At 44.1% G+C, this 16,036-nt stretch overlaps 1 protein-coding gene across 1 annotated transcript in view; it reads left to right on the top strand.

Annotated features, from left to right (window-relative positions):
• The window catches only part of SYT12 (synaptotagmin 12), an 858,259-nt gene that overhangs the window by 220,528 nt on the left and 621,695 nt on the right, over positions 1 to 16,036 (top strand). The gene's annotated exons all lie outside the window — the stretch shown is intronic.

Below are 16,036 nucleotides of genomic sequence, written 5' to 3'. Positions count from 1 at the left end.
TAAGCTACACAGAAAAATAGCTGAATCACTTGTTGTGTTTATATTATTGTAGAGCACAGTTTTGTAAATGCATTTGACTTTTCTTATTGATTCGGTTATACGTTCTCTTCATGATATACATGTCAGTGTTGAGTACTACTAAAACTTTCCTTTTAGTCGTTATTAGCACAATACGAGACAGCTTTCAGTGCATGTACTATTTTCAGATGCGTTACAGAAATCCCACATTCATTCTAAGTCAGTTTTCTTTGCAGAAAGCATTTATCTTCATTTCTCTAGTACCACTATGAATATATGCTTTCATTTCAATGCACATTTGCATATAGTTATTCACAAAAACTCTTCAATTTAATGTATTTTTTCTACACTTAAATGCATTTGCAAGAGATTTTCGTTTTTCTCTCTTTGTTTACATTTTCATATCATCATTGTCTAAAACTCTGCATGCTTTTACGATGCAGTATGTGATCTCAAGTTTTTGACCAAATAGGTTAACATGTCTCATCCAGTAAAAAGTGTCATGAATGATTTATCCAGGTAGGAATTGGTAAAGGTAGATGCCAGATAACATCTACGCTCATCAGGGAAAAACTAGATGGCCTCCGCTTTGGCTCCCCAAGTAACATAGATCACTATCATGGGTCTTCCAGTCTGTCTTCTGCAGGTATTGCAGTCTGGGCAATGGAGGTGTCCAAGTCAAGCTGTGCCCGATACGTTGTGAGCAGGCCCAGATGTCTTTGGGCCCGGACTTGACAGGTTGAAGAGATGCATACAGTTCACATTGATCATTGTAGGTAATCAAGTCTCGTAGCCAGTCGTACTTGGCCAAGACCTGCGTTCTACAGCAGCGCATGTATACTCTCAACCTAGCCAGCAATAGCACCATAGCTAAATACCTATGGGTGTGCTGTTGCAACATTTTAACATAATTTAGGAGATCCAGCTCTGAGTTTGTTGTTATTTTGCAGCATATCACATCCTTTAGCGTGCAGAAGATCTTGCACCAATACTGATGTATAGAAAGGAAAGTACAGGTTAGGTGGGAAAAATCTACCAAATCTGCTCCACACCTCGCGCAGTTATAAGTTCTGGATGGGTGAATCGTGTGTTGTTTAGCAGGTATAGGATTAGTGTAGGAACTTGAAGTGTAAGAGCTTATTGCAATGACTGAGTGCTATTTATCGAGTTTGTGTATAGCAATATGTCCATGTAGTTCTGTTATTTTGCCCCCAAGATTTCTTTACCAAACTGTTTATGATGTAATAAGTCCCATTTATGGAGTCTCATTACTATCACATAGAGCCAAGAAACCAACATAATCACATTTGGGGACTTAATTATCTATGTCAATGGATCCAACTCCTGTGGCTCTTTTGGAAACCCCAGCATATTTTCCTGAGCCATGTGTCGAAACCTCATGTATGTGTAGGTGGTGAGAAGTGACCAGTCACTAATTTGAAAAGATTTATGGTGAGACAAAAATGTCCCGTTACTGTATAAGAGGTGAGTTCTAATAGCCCTGTACTCGACAAAGAGCGCTGAACACTGATCGCTTTCATTAATGGGAGTAGAAGGTTTTCTGCAAGTCTAAGAGCTGTGAAGTACAAGAAAGAAAGCCCCTCCATGTGTTTCATCTTCATCCAGGCCCAGGACTAGGCAGAGGTGCTGGCATTGGCAGCACTGGGCCGTTGAAGTCCTGAGATGCCCACGGGGTTCCTATGTTTTGTTCTTTCTCCGGAATAATATGTGGCAATCTGCTTTCTGGGTGATACCACCATCTAATAAAATGTCCTTGGGCTGTTAGTAAATAAGGGGCTTATTTACAAACCCATTGAGCCGCTGGTGTACCCCTTTTTGAGGCACCAGCGACAGTGTGCCTGCCCATATTTACAATATTTGCAAGGCCATGTAAAGCCACCGTGCTTGGCTTTTCATGACCTTGTAAATATGCCCCCCTTTCATGCCTTACTCTGCATGAAAGGGGCATTCCATGGGTGTTGTTGTGGGTGTTCCCACGCAACATCCATGGAACCTGACGCATTTCCAGATTTACAAGGTTTTGTTAACCTGGGAATGCGTCAGATTCCTATGCCTTTCCTGGGAGGCGTGAAGGAGGCGCAATGAGGCGAAATACATATATTTCTCCTTGTTTTTCCTTTTTGTCTGAGTGCTGCATTTTGCAGCACACATAGAAAGGGGAAAACACCTCTCATGAGGTACAATGAACCAAGTCTGTATTCTTGGAAAAGCATCTTAGTTGTAAATAACAAGTACAGTCATCTGATAAGGGGACCCAGATGGCTCTCGACCTCGAGGAGAGCGAGTGTGGGCCAGTGTGTATGTGTCCAGATGTCTGGTGTGGGAAGCTCGTGATCACTACTTGTGGTATGCCTGTTGTGTCCTGATTGGCTGAGTGTTCCTAACTACATGTGGCATCTTGCTATGTGGTATTTTTGGGAACACAAGCCTTTGGCCAAATGTGATTTATTGAGGCCAATTTTCCTCAGACCTGTTTGTAGTGCAACTCTATCTGTGGGATTGATCATGGTTTTCCCAGGGTGCGCATAATTGACCTAAGTGAGACCCCGCCTATGACCTGTAACTCGATAGGGTTGGGGTTGTAGGGCCTGTCTGACCATGTATCTCCGACTCGGGGTTGGTGGGGAGGTCACCATGGGTGAATCTGACAGCAATGATACAAGTGCGTTAGAACGTCTACAAATAATGTGGTTATAATTGTTACCGAAATCCTCAGTATTGTGCATACAGTTAAATTACATCGATATTGTCTTTACTGATATTGACATTGTTATGCGTACCTGTATCATGGTGTATATTGACATTGTTTCTACATGTATCAACATTGTTATGCGTGCTTGAGTATGGCATACATTGACATTGCATTTATTTGTATTGACATTGTTATACAGGCATAGTTTATGGCATACTTTGACATTGCATTAATAGGTATTGCCGTTGTCGGGCCTGCAAATATCATGGCATACATTGACATTTTATTCACCCATACTAACAATACGACAAAGATAGGTCATAATAGTAAACAGCAAAAGTAGCAATGACCTCCTCACTGGAAGTTCGCTCAGGCCCATCAGGCGTGGTCATTCCGAATATGGATATGATGGTGTCCCTTCTCAGGGGCATGGCCCGAGTACACCCTGGTCACTTCCTTTTCCAGTATCTACGAACCTTCGCAAATCTACACAAATAGTGGACCTCTTATCTTCCAATTCTGTACAGGAATGAGTGTAGGTGCTAAAGAAGGTTTTCCCATGTGCCATCCAACAGCTCACCCTCCAAGTTTTTAATATCATCTTTGAGGAGCTGCAGCTGCCTCTGTATGTCTTTGAGGATCCAGATTGTGTGGCAGTGGCTATTCCCTGGATATATGGTTTAAAGGCCTCCCACAGGGTGGCCATGGACAAAACGAAGCCTTTGTTAGGCACAAAGGGTATACACCTGTTACAACGCATTCGTTACTCCGCACTACCATTACAAAGCGACTTTTACAACGCATACCATTACAACGCATTGCGCTGGGGGGCGCTATAGGATAGGGAATAAGTATAATTTACTATCCAACACCTTCCCTAGGGTCCACGGGGACTGGAGTTAGAATAGTAAATTATACTTACCACTATCCAGCACCTCAAAGCGCTATGCGTTGTAATGGTATGCGTTGTAATGGTCGCGTTGTAACGGTAGGTAGTTGTAATAGTATGCGTTGTAACATGGTACATCCGGCACAAAGTATTCAATGAAGTCTTCATTTCCTCTTGGAATATAGGGTAATGTAAGGCATCGGATGGGAACCACCAAGGTATATTGGCGAGGCACGACCGGGGCATTGTGATCTGCAGTTATACCGATGAGTGATCAGAAAGTGTTCTAAGGTGATGTGACACCTCACCCAGGAGCTTGTATCTGGTGTAATCAGCCCAAAGTCTATTAGTGAGGAGGAATTTTCGGGTGGGGAAAATAAGGAAACATCAGTGCTTGTGGGTGTATGTGACTCTGAATGTCTACCAAGCAGAATGTGCCCGTGATCGCAGTGAGCGTCTCCATGACTTGTGAATGTCTAGGACCAGTAAAAAGTAAGGAATTGATATAAATTGTTGTAGTAAATTTAAATCACCCCGTCACCCCCCCCCCCCCCCCCCAAAATAATCATTTCCCTATCAAAGCATTGTAAGATGGTATAAGTCCCAGAAAAATTCCAGGCATTTGATGTTTGGAGCATGTGTAATAAGAAGCAACAGTGAGGAGGAATTTTCGGGTGGGGAAAATAAGGAAACATCAGTGTTCGTGGGTGTATGTGACTCTGAATGACTACCAAGCAGAATGTGCCCGTGATCGCAGTGAGCGTCTCCATGACTTGTGAATGTCTAGGACCAGTAAAAAGTAAGGAATTGATGTAAATTGTTGTAGTAAATTTAAATCACCCCATCACCCCCCCTGTTAGAACCGGCTGTCTCTAGTTGGCAGAGGTATACACTTCTGACAAATAGGGACACACCTTTTCTAGTCAGGGCAAGGGGATCACACCCTTCAATAACCCCTGCTCACCCCCTTGGTAGCTTGGCAGAGCAGAACAGGCTTATCTCAGAGGCTGTGTGTTAAGCATTTATGACCACATACAGTAATACAGTGAATACACTACAAATGGACACGACACAGTAGTATTATAAAAATAAGTATTTTTATATAAGGCTTAGCACAAGACCAGATAACGACAAAAATGTACACAATCTTAATAAATACTCTGGGAAAGGAAAAAGGATAGTTCAAAGGTAGTTTCTTTTTTAGCACAAAAGTCTTTAGTATCAAAGCAAATCTTCTTCTTGGCAATACAGTTCTTAGCAACTGGGTAACCCACACGGGGGCTACACAACGTCGAGGCAAAGTTAATCCAAAGGTTCGGCGTCGACCGCGAGGAGCGCTCCGTCGAGCCTGGAGTCACACGGACCCCCAACAACACAGTACCTTCGGAAAATGAAGCACACGATGATCAGCGGCGTCGAGCAAACCGGCGTCGCGTCTTCGGTGTCGATCAGGCCTCAGCAGGCGTCGTCGATGATGAGGTTGCACAGAGTGAGCAGTGCTCACGGCGTCGAGAGGGCACACAGTTGATGCGATCAGCAGCGGTGCAGACACGAGGTCCTCTGGAGCTAGAGCCGTACTCCCACTCACTGGCGTTGCTGCTGGCGTCAGTCGGGCCCGGCGGCCGGTCGTCGAGGAAGCGGGACACTGGGGCCGTTACCCACTACGTCGAGCTGGATTCGGCGACGTCCGTCGGCGTCGAGATGGCTGGTTCTTTCAGAGGTGCCGGATTCACAGGTTCCAGCAAATAGCACTTTAAGCAGATAAAGTCTTTTAGCCCTGTGACTTCAGCAGGAGACTGGCACTCTTCCAGCCCTTGGAGATTTTCTTAGCAAGCGTGAGAGTACACACAAAGTTCCTCTCTCCTGGTTCCTTGGCAGAAATAAAGAAGCACTGCAGGATTCCCCCCAGCCAACAGCACACTGGCAGAAGGGGTAGGCAAGTCCTCAGATTAGCAGGCCTCTTCTCCTTGGTTACAGGGTTCCTTGTCAGAAGTGATCTGATTTCTTAGTTCAGGGGTCCTTCTCTTATACCCCTTTCCGGCTTTGATCCCTTTGTCCATGTCGTTGACTTTCCCAACATCCTGGGTCTCTTGTGGGTGGAGCCAGGCAGAAGCACCTGGCGTATTCACTGAGCAGGGCTGGGTCCTCAGACGCCCAGCAGGAGGTGGAGCCAGCATTGACACTGGCAGGAGCGGAGCGATCGGCCTCCTGGCAGGAGGTGGGGCTAGGATCGTCCATGGCAGGCACAGAGCCATCAGCCGCTTGGCAGGAGGTGGAGCCAGCATTGTATCAGGCAAGGCAGGCTATCAACAACTACTCTCCCCCTACTCTCAACGTAAATGTCTCACTCATCCCACACTGACTCATCCAGACCTGTGGAGCCACCCAGCTCCTGTCACACATACGCAAGACCAGCAGAAACCAGAAATGGTTAGACAAGAAAATAGACACTTTCTAAAAGTGCTATTTTCAAACCCAGAGTCCAAAAACCATCCACACCAACGGATGCGTAATTAAACCTCGAGTTCAGGGATACCAAACTCGACATTGCACCATGCTCCCCGAGCCAACTAGGATCATAGCATTAATAATCCCGGCGGCCCATTCTACCCAACGGAGAGCAGGCTACCTCGCAATAGTGAAGAACGAAGATGGCGGTAATTCTCTATTAGGACATGCCATCCTGGTCAGGCGTGTCCTACCTTATACTTACAATGCACCCTGCCCGTGGGCCTACCATAGGGGTGACTAACATGAAGTCAAGGGAAGGTTCAAGGGGCTGGCAAGTAGGTATACCTGCGCAGCCTGCGTGACAGCACGAGGCTGCACGTGGGTCTCGCAATGACCGACCCGTGGACATTCTTTTACGAGGCCGCTCCTGTGGGTGGCACAACACGTGCTGCAAGCCCACGAGCGGTATTTGTATTTACAAGCCCCGGCACTCCTGGTGCACTAGACTAGGGACTGACAGTAAACCAAATAAGCCAAACATGGATACACTAGATACATCAATTTAACATAGGGAGCACTTGCGCTATGGCACTGATCAGCAGTGACACAGCGCCCAAAGCATATACCAGCAAAACATCGTAAAACAGTGGAGGCAAACAGAAAAAATGGAGGAGAGACTCAAGCCAATGATGTCAGGTCTAACACCCCCAAATAATCGTTTCCCTATCAAAGCATTGTAAGATAGTATAAGTCCCAGAAAAATTCCAGGCATTTGATGTTTGGAGCATGTGTAATAAGAAGCAACAGATTCTCGTTTGTGGAATGTTCCTTGATGAAGAATGTATCTTCCCTTCCAATCTGTAACATATTTCTTAAGTTTAAAATTAATAAGTTTGGGAATAGGTATGCAGACCCCCCTCCTAGAATAGGAGTCATATGAAAAGAAATATTGGTGTGGTCCCCATCTCCTGACCAGTGTAGCGGGACGCATTGGTGAATAATGTGTTTACCGGTGCATAGCAATGTCTATGTGATAGCGTTCTAGGTATGCACGTAGTCGTCCAACCTTACCACTTGTTTTAAAGCCTTTAACATTCCAGGTTAACATCTTCAGAGTCTGGCTATCCAGTGGCATGGGATTAGAGCAACAATATGGACTAGGCTTTAAGCTCTGACCCAACACCAGTGGTAGGGCTCTCTTGTTATGTACTGCAAGGAATAGAAAGGAATGATGCCAAACTTTCAAACTTTCCCCATCCCCAACTATCACTGCCATGAACACTGTAAACTGAAAACCTAAACCCTTTCAGGCATTCATAGGATGATACACACCAAGTGCGTGGCCTCGTGTCAACCATTTTCGCTGGGCCTGGGAACAATTATAATTATGATGGAGTAATTGGAGTAATTTAATTAATTGTGCCTTACTCGTGTGATGCAAAATTACAGTAATTACATGAGTACACCATCTTGAATAATTAAGAGTCATTTTGGACAAACATCCTACCACAGGAGCACAGGTACAACGAACTAAGAGATTGTGAGCAGATGCTGGCTACTGATGTATGTGTACCATAGCATTTAGTGCTATTTTCGTAGCATCCTCCGGCCCATTTTAGATGCGAGAGTGCATTTTGCAGTAAGAAAATAGCGCTAAGTGCCTGAGTATGTTTCTCACATAATATTGCATAGTTACAAGTAATTTTGGGGTAATTAATCTAGAGAGAATTACACCAGTTATGCTCACATTGCATTCTGTGGCCAACAGGTATCTTAAGTTGGTAAGTAATCGCATTGAGGGGCATTACAAAACGGCCAGTGGGGCCCATGTGGGCAGTGCAATAGCAATACATAAAATAGTAACAAACAGTAGAAAGGTAATTTCTGTGTCATTCTACATTACTCGTGGGGGCTGGCAGAGTAGGTGGCCTGCTATACCCTGCAAAAACTACAGTTGATGGACAGAATGCAGAACAATGTCATACATTCACCCCAGTACAGAGATCTGGGCCTAAATCCATCGTTTTGTTGCACTCAACACCACCCCAGTTCAGAAATGGCCATATGCAAATCAGTCTTACCCTGTGCCTCATGGGAACAGTCCAGCCCGAACCGCCAAGCCAGGCCTTCCCTGGACCGGAAACAAGCTTCCGAGGACAGGTTTCTGGCATTTCAGCCGTCTTCTGCCCGGCTTGCTTGAATCCAGTGGTGTGGAGAGCATGGGACTCACGTCTGAGCATACCCATCGCACTCAGGGTGACAAATGCAAAAACGCACTTGATGGACAGAATGCAGAACAATGTCATACATTCACCCCAGTACAGAGATCTGGGCCTAAATCCATCGTTTTTTTGCACTCCACACTACCCCAGTTCAGACATGGCCATATGCAAATCAGTCTGACCCTGTGCCTCATGGGAACAGTCCAGCCCGAACTGCCAAGCCATGCCTTCCCTGGACCTGAAACAAGCTTCAGAGGACCAGTTTCGGGCATTTCAGCCGTCTTCAGCCCGGCTTGCTTGAATCCAGAGGTGTGGAGAGCATGGGACTCACGTCTGAGCATACCCATCCCACGGTTTTTGCATTTGTCACCCCAAGTGGGTTGGGTATGCTCAGACGTGAGTCCCATGCTCTCCACGCCACTGGATTCAAGCAAGCCGGGCTGAAGACAGCTGTAATGCCAGAAACTGGTCCTCGGAAGCTTGTTTCCGGTCCAGGGAAGGCATCGCTTGGCAGTTCGGGCTGGACTGTTCCCATGAGGCACAGGGTCAGACTGATTTGCATATGGCCATGTCTGAACTGGGGTGGAGTGCAAAAAAATGAAGGATTTAGGCCCAGATCTCTGTACTGGGGTGAATGTATGACATTGTTCTGCATTCTGTCCATCAACTGTGGTTTTTGCATTTGTCACCCCGATTGGGATGGGTATGCTCAGACGTGAGTCCCATGCTCTCCACACCACTGGATTCAAGCAAGCCGGGTTGAAGACGGCTGGAATGCCAGAATCCGGTCCTCAGAAGCTTGTTTCCAGTCCAGGGAAGGCATGGCTTGGCAGTTCGGGCTGGACTGTTCCCTTGAGGCACAGGGTCAGACTGATTTGCATATGGCCATGTCTGAACTGGGGTGGTGTGGAGTGCAAAAAAACGATGGATTTAGGCCCAGATCTCTGTACTGGGGTGAATGTATGACATTGTTCTGCATTCTGTCCATCAACTGTGGTTTTTGCATTTGTCACCCGAGTGGGATGGGTATGCTCAGACGTGAGTCCCATGCTCTGCACACCACTGGATTCAAGCAAGCCGGGCTGAAGACGGCTGGAATGTCAGAAACTGGTTCTCGGAAGCTTGTTTCCGGTCCAGGGAAGGCATGGTTTGGCAGTTCATGCTGGACTGCTCCCATGAGGCACAGGGTCAGACTGATTGGCATATGGCCATGTCTGAACTGCGGTGGTGTGGAGGGCAAAAAAACAATAGATTTAGGCCCAGATCTCTGTACTGGGGTGAATGTATGACATTGTTCTGCATTCTGTCCATCAACTGTGGTTTTTGCATTTGTCACCCCGAGTGGATGGGTATGCTCAGATGTGAGTCCCATGCTCTCCACACCACTGGATTGAAGCAAGCCGGGCTGAAGACGGCTGTAATGCCAAAAACTGGTCCTCGGAAGCTTGTTTCCGGTCCAGGGAAGGCATGGCTTGACAGTTCGGGCGGGACTGTTCCCATGAGGCACAGGGTCAGACTGATTTGCATATGGCCATTTCTGAACTGGGGTGATGTGGAGTGCAAAAAAACGATGGATTTAGGCCCAGATCTCTGCTCTGTACTGGGGTGAATGTATGACATGGTACTGCATTCTGTCCATCAACTGTGGTTTTTGCATTTGTCACCCCGAGTGGATTGGATATGCTCAGACGTGAGTCCCATGCTCTCCACACCACTGGATTCAAGCAAGCTGGGCTGAAGACGGCTGGAATGCCAGAAACCGGTCCTCGGAAGCTTGCTTCCGGTCCAGGGAAGGCATGGCTTGGCAGTTCGGGCTGGACTGTTCTCATGAGGCACAGGGTCAGACTGATTTGCATATGGCCATGTCTGAACTGGGGTGGTGTGGAGTACAAAAAAACGATGGATTTAGGCCCAGATCTCTGTACTGGGGTGAATGTATCACATTGTACTGCATTCTGTCCATCAACTGTGGTTTTTGCAACTGCTATACCCTGCAGCACAGTTACAGCCTTGTGCGGATCAGCGGAAGCCAAGCCATTTCTTACATGTCTGCATAGCATCTACTGCTGTTGAGAAGATCTGCATCCTGCCATTGAATTCCACTGACAATCTAGCTTGATACAGCAGAGTATATTTTATGCCCCTAGAGCGTAGCGTGCACTTGATGTCCATGACACAGCGTCGAGCTTCCTGCACATCTGGTGTGAAATTTGGGTGGATGGATACCTCTGAACCCTGATTTTGTAAGGTACTCTTCTCCTTGGCTAAGTGGAGCATGATATCCCGGTCCCAAAAATTCCAGGTTCTCATTGGTCAATAAATACAGAACAATTATTTGCCGAAACCAATTGCCACTCGATTTGTTGAGTGGCGAGCACGGCAGTCTCAAGCTTGCCAGCAACCACTGTTATGGCTGGGCCTCCGAGGCCTGCTCATTTATGGCGGCCAGGCTCCACAGCATGGTCAGCACTGAGAGCGGAGGGACCCCAAGGAACCATTGGTGTGTCTCAATGCATGTAATAATGCACGATATAGCGAGGATGCACTTAGCAGGTGGCCATTTTGGCTGTGCAGCAGGTCACACCCCCAAACACTATGAAATCTTGAATAGTAGTAAACATTTAGTTTAGATTTCTGTTTTGAGGGGAGCTAGTTTGCTGGAATTCCGTTTGTGTAAGATACAAATGATGCATGTGATGCGTCATGCTGATAGGTGGAGGGGGCCATCATGAGTGTTTTTTCCAGCCGAAAGGCCCAGATTTAATGAAAGGCTAAAGGACAAAGTATTTCACAAATGGGTGACTAGCTTATATAAAAGCTGAAATGAACACACAAGCATCACTTTCATGGGAAAGATATTTCAGAGAGGTCTTTTATGTTACTAGATGGCAATCAAAATCCATCCGTGCAAGATAATGGACTCAGGCATTATTGCAATTATATCAGGAGCCCAGATGCTTCTTGGATCCTCTGGAGTTTAAAGACTGGCTTACTGCATGAGTGGTACACGTTGCTGTAGTCCATGCCCAACACCACTTTGGGAGGGACAGCTTTTTGTAGAACAGCAATTCTGTAGTTGACAGGTGTGTTCCTGCTTGAAAGGATTAGGACTTGCACCAGAGCTGGGCAGAAAACATATAAGGGTTATTACCGGGAATGTGAGTATGAATTGTAGGTTAAGGCTTTAAAGTGGTATATGGGGGTCACATGTAGTACCCTTTCTATTCAAATTGATGACGATGAATATGGAGTAAATATGACATCTGTGAATGAGATATGAAAAGCAGATGGAAAATAACAAACTTGGCGTCAGCACACCTTGAAGTTTGGGTTTCAGGACATGGGCACTTCGGAATGAAATGTGTCATCTGCGGAAGTTATCATTCCATGTTAGTCTTCAGCGATGGCTGCCTAGTGATTGGCAGAATGACCGAAGCCTTTCAGCCAACTGGAAGCAAGTGCAGAGAGAGAGACTCAATGTTGGGACTGGCAGCAGGCCATTACTGATTGATTACTGAAAATACAATCAGACGGCTGAAACCTCAAAATATTAGTGGGTTTACTTAGAATTTTGAGGCTCCATCGGTGCAATCCCATTCTAGGAGATATTCATTGGCAAAGGATGTTTGCCCACGAGTGAGCATGCTATTGTATCCCATTTTTTCACAGTGTCTACATATTCTTTCCAGTGTTCTGCATTTCTGTAGTTCAGTATATCTTGCATAAACCATTTTTTGCTTTCTGCTTTCTAGACTTAACTTTTTTGTATCAGAGCAAGGTGTCACTTTGCCAAATAGTGAAAATGGTGTCTTGTTAAAGATTCCAAGCAGCTTTCCACACGAATGTCTGTGATTCACATTGACTCTAACAAGCAACAACAAGCTGGAAAAGACTTCTGGCATGACCTATTTCTTTACTGTTATAGTCTGTTTGATAGGTGACTATGGTCACAGTTAATGTTGGAAATGTGCCCTTCTTTCAGGAACACCCAAGATTGTTGCCTTCTGTTGCTGAAACACTTTTTGTCAGCCATACAACCCTGTAACCAACCGTAATCCATGCTAGCAAAAGATAATGCTCCTATGCTCTCCTTTATTTTAAACATGGTAACATTGGAAAACACATCATTAGCACTTAAAATTACTATATGTCCCTAGTATATAATACTCAGAGATCCCAAGGCCTGTAAATTAAAGGCTACTTGTGGGTTGCAGCACTTATTGTGCCAACCACTAAAGTAGCTCTGTAAAAAATGTCTACAGCTCTGTCCCTGCAGCCTGGGTGTGCAATTTGTTTGCGTTTACTTATTTATGAAGCAGGGAGACACAAATATAGCATGTGTAAATCTGGAATCAACAAGAATATTAACAGTGTAAAATGAACTAAAGCGGTTTATCATTTTTATATTTCAGGGGAAAATAAGGGTGACAAAAAGGGGGAAGGAGGGGAGAGAAGGGAAGTATAAACCAACAATCAAAGATCGAAATGCAGAACGTAGTAAATTAATAAACTATGAATCATTAAAGTACATGGAAATAAAGTATATTGACAAAAGAGCTGAGTAAATTACAGATTACAGAGGTTTAAAATGTTCAGAATGGGTAGAATTAACATGTTGCTTAACAACAATATCTAAGAAATGTGATCACCATGAGGATGTCTGCTTGAAACTTTATTATACACATTAGAGAAATTAGCTATTCATGCAGGTGTATGATATAATTTATGATAAATAAAAAGATAGATTGAGTAGTGGAGGCTGATCTGGAGATTTTAAGTAACCTAGACCAAATGAATAAATTGGCACAGGCACATCCCAAGTTTGTTTCTCAACTAAGTTCTATCTTGTTTTTAGATCAAAAAGGATTTTGGATAAAACAATTAAGCATGGGCGGATAATCCTTTCCGTTCCCGGATTTTGCGGATTTTTGGTAAATTCGCAATCCGCGAAATTCGCGAATTTCCCGCAAAATCCGCGAGCGGAACGGATTGGGTCAAAAGTTCAAGCTGACTTTTGTAACTCTTTTAGAATGGCGCCGGCAAGCTGCCAGAGCCATTCTAAAATAGTTACAAAAGTCAGCTTCAACAGGAAGCTCTAATAGATAAAGTAAAGCAGGTGCTCGAGTTGAAGCTCAAATTCAGTTACACAATCATTAATCACCCCAAACTTGGGGTCATTAATGATTGTGTAACTTAATTTGACCTTCAACTCGAGCACCTGCTTTACTTTATCTATTAGAGCTTCCTGTTGAAGCTCTTTGTAGCTATTTTAGAATGGCGCTGGCAGCTTGCCGGCACCATACTAAGTGGGGCTGAGGGCAGAAGGGCACAAAAGTGAGACAGAGGGCAGAAGGGGATAAAAAATGAGTGGGGCAGAGGGCAGAAGGGCACAGAAACGAGTGGTACAGAGGGCAGAAGGGCATAAAAAACGAGAGGGTGGTAGTGATTAACCAGGAAAAAAAAAACGCGAACACGCAAAGCGCCCCGAGAAACACCCGCGAACATGCAAAGTGCCCCGCGAACACCCATGAACACGCAAAAATTAAAAAATCCACAAATTCGCACAAATTTGTGAATGTTGCATATTGCGAATTCGCAAATCTGCAAATTCACGGATCGCAAATTCTCAAAATTCGCCCATGCTTAGAAACAATACATAAAAATAAGGGAGGCCTTGGGAGTAAGAGTAAGTAATTTTAATAGGGAGACATCTGTGTATGCCAAAATGAGTGAGGACAACTAAATGATTTTTGATATTGAGGAAAAGAGCAAGGCTCAGTACCGTCAAAAAAGTCTCGGACCCACACTATATGCTTTTGTCTCTAAGACGTCCAATACAGAGGCCCATTGTTAATAGTGATCAGATGATTGTACCATAGAGGCGAATGCACAAAAGAATCCCTGGAAAGAGTTTGTGGTTGATAATAAGGTTTCAAAAGAAGACATGTATGTTTAAATAGAGGTGAGGATATAATGGTATTTTTAGAAGAAAAGGAATTCTTTGGGTGAGAACGGTGCAAGTAGGGAGTGTTCAATATCCAGCAATACAGGTATTAATGAGGAAGAAACTGGAAAGGGATATTTAGAGACCTGTCTCAAACAGAAAGCTTTGTGATAGGTCCGAAAGTGCCGAAAGCTGCCCCTTCTTCCGTCTTGAATTTCTCAAAGTGCAATATAGAGATTCTGGATTTTTCTTATTCTAGAGAAATTTGGATAGAAGAGTCTATTCTTCTAAAGTATGTATGTGAATTGGGATCATGAACAATATATATATCACAGAAAGGTGTAAACATAATTTTGATGGAATCAAGACGACTCCACCAAGACAGGAATAAGGGATTCCCAGAAGAGAGAAGTTTATCAATTCTGTTTATTCCCTCTTTCATAGTTATTGTAACCGAACCAGAAATAGATTTGTTAAACCAAATATATTTAATCTTTCAATTGCTTCAGTTGAGACCAGTAGAGTTAGAAGTCTGTTTAAAACAAAATTTTGTAATAGGCAAAACTTCTGTTTTTTTCTGAGTTAATTTTATAACCTGAAACGGAGGAGAATTCAGAGATTTCAAGTAGAAGAGCAGCGATTGTAACATCCAGATTAGAAGGAAGCGAAAAGCTTCAGATGTTTATCACCTTATTGAAAACATGACATAAGATGATTCTTTCTAATTTGAGTTAAAATGGTTCAAGGGCTAAATCAAACAATAGGGAAGTTTAAGGGTAGCCTTGACGAACCCCGCAGTGCAATGGAAAATATTGGGAGACAGGTCCATGGATCAACACAGAAGCCATTCAAGCCGTATAAAGTAAATATATGAGTGAAAAAATATTGGGGCAAAAACCATGCCAAGTAAAGACTTAGGGAAAATGCCTTTTTATCAACAATAGCAACAACAGGTAATGGATAGGAAAGAGATGGAGCTTTATTTAACATTATTTAATACATTTTAAAACAATCTAGAATTATCCAAGGTCAATCGACCCTTAACAAAACCAGACAGTTACGAATCTATCCATTTGGGCAAAAAAGGTTCAAGTTGTAAGGCAAGTAGCTTGCCAAAAATGTTATATTCAACATTCACTAGGAATGCAGTCGGTAAGATTGTTGATAAAGCTCTAGATCTCAACGTCAAGGTAAGCTCTTTCACTATAATTTTGGGCATTTTACACACAGCTGACACCAGTATTCATTGAAGTAAAAAGCAGAATCACTTGCTATTTATGTCTATGTTATTGGCTAGACAAGAGGTGTGTAAAAATTGGATTCTTACATCACCTCCTGAAGTAGACTATTGGGTTAGGGCTATAAACAAATTTAGAAAGCTGAATGAATTGAGAGGAAACAGTAAATGTATGAATTATTGGGAATTATGGGACAGGGTTAGGTGGTAGGGCAGGGAGGGAAGTCCAATGATTTAAACAAACACGATCTAGCAAGTTCTTTCTATGGTGGCACCCCGTTGGCACAAGCTCGATGGAACTTGCTGGTTCTTATGACATGGCTAATTTCGCCTCTGTGGGTATTTCCCCGTGCACAATTCATAGGTGACCCTGTTTCACTTTAGCATAAAAATCGTATAAATGAGCACAAAACTCCCCCCCATAAAACATTCACTAGAGAGATGGGTCAATAGTTTTTACATTGCGAAGGATCACGCCGGTCATTGTGAATGAGACAAATTGTTGCTTCCTGAAAAGCACCCCGCTGTAATAGAATGATAGGAACATTGAACAAAATTAGGA

Source organism: Lissotriton vulgaris, chromosome 2_1 (assembly GCF_964263255.1).
Source record: "Lissotriton vulgaris chromosome 2_1, aLisVul1.2, whole genome shotgun sequence".
In the NCBI taxonomy this organism is placed as follows: domain Eukaryota; kingdom Metazoa; phylum Chordata; class Amphibia; order Caudata; family Salamandridae; genus Lissotriton; species Lissotriton vulgaris.
This window is presented reverse-complemented; position numbering and strand designations above follow the sequence as displayed.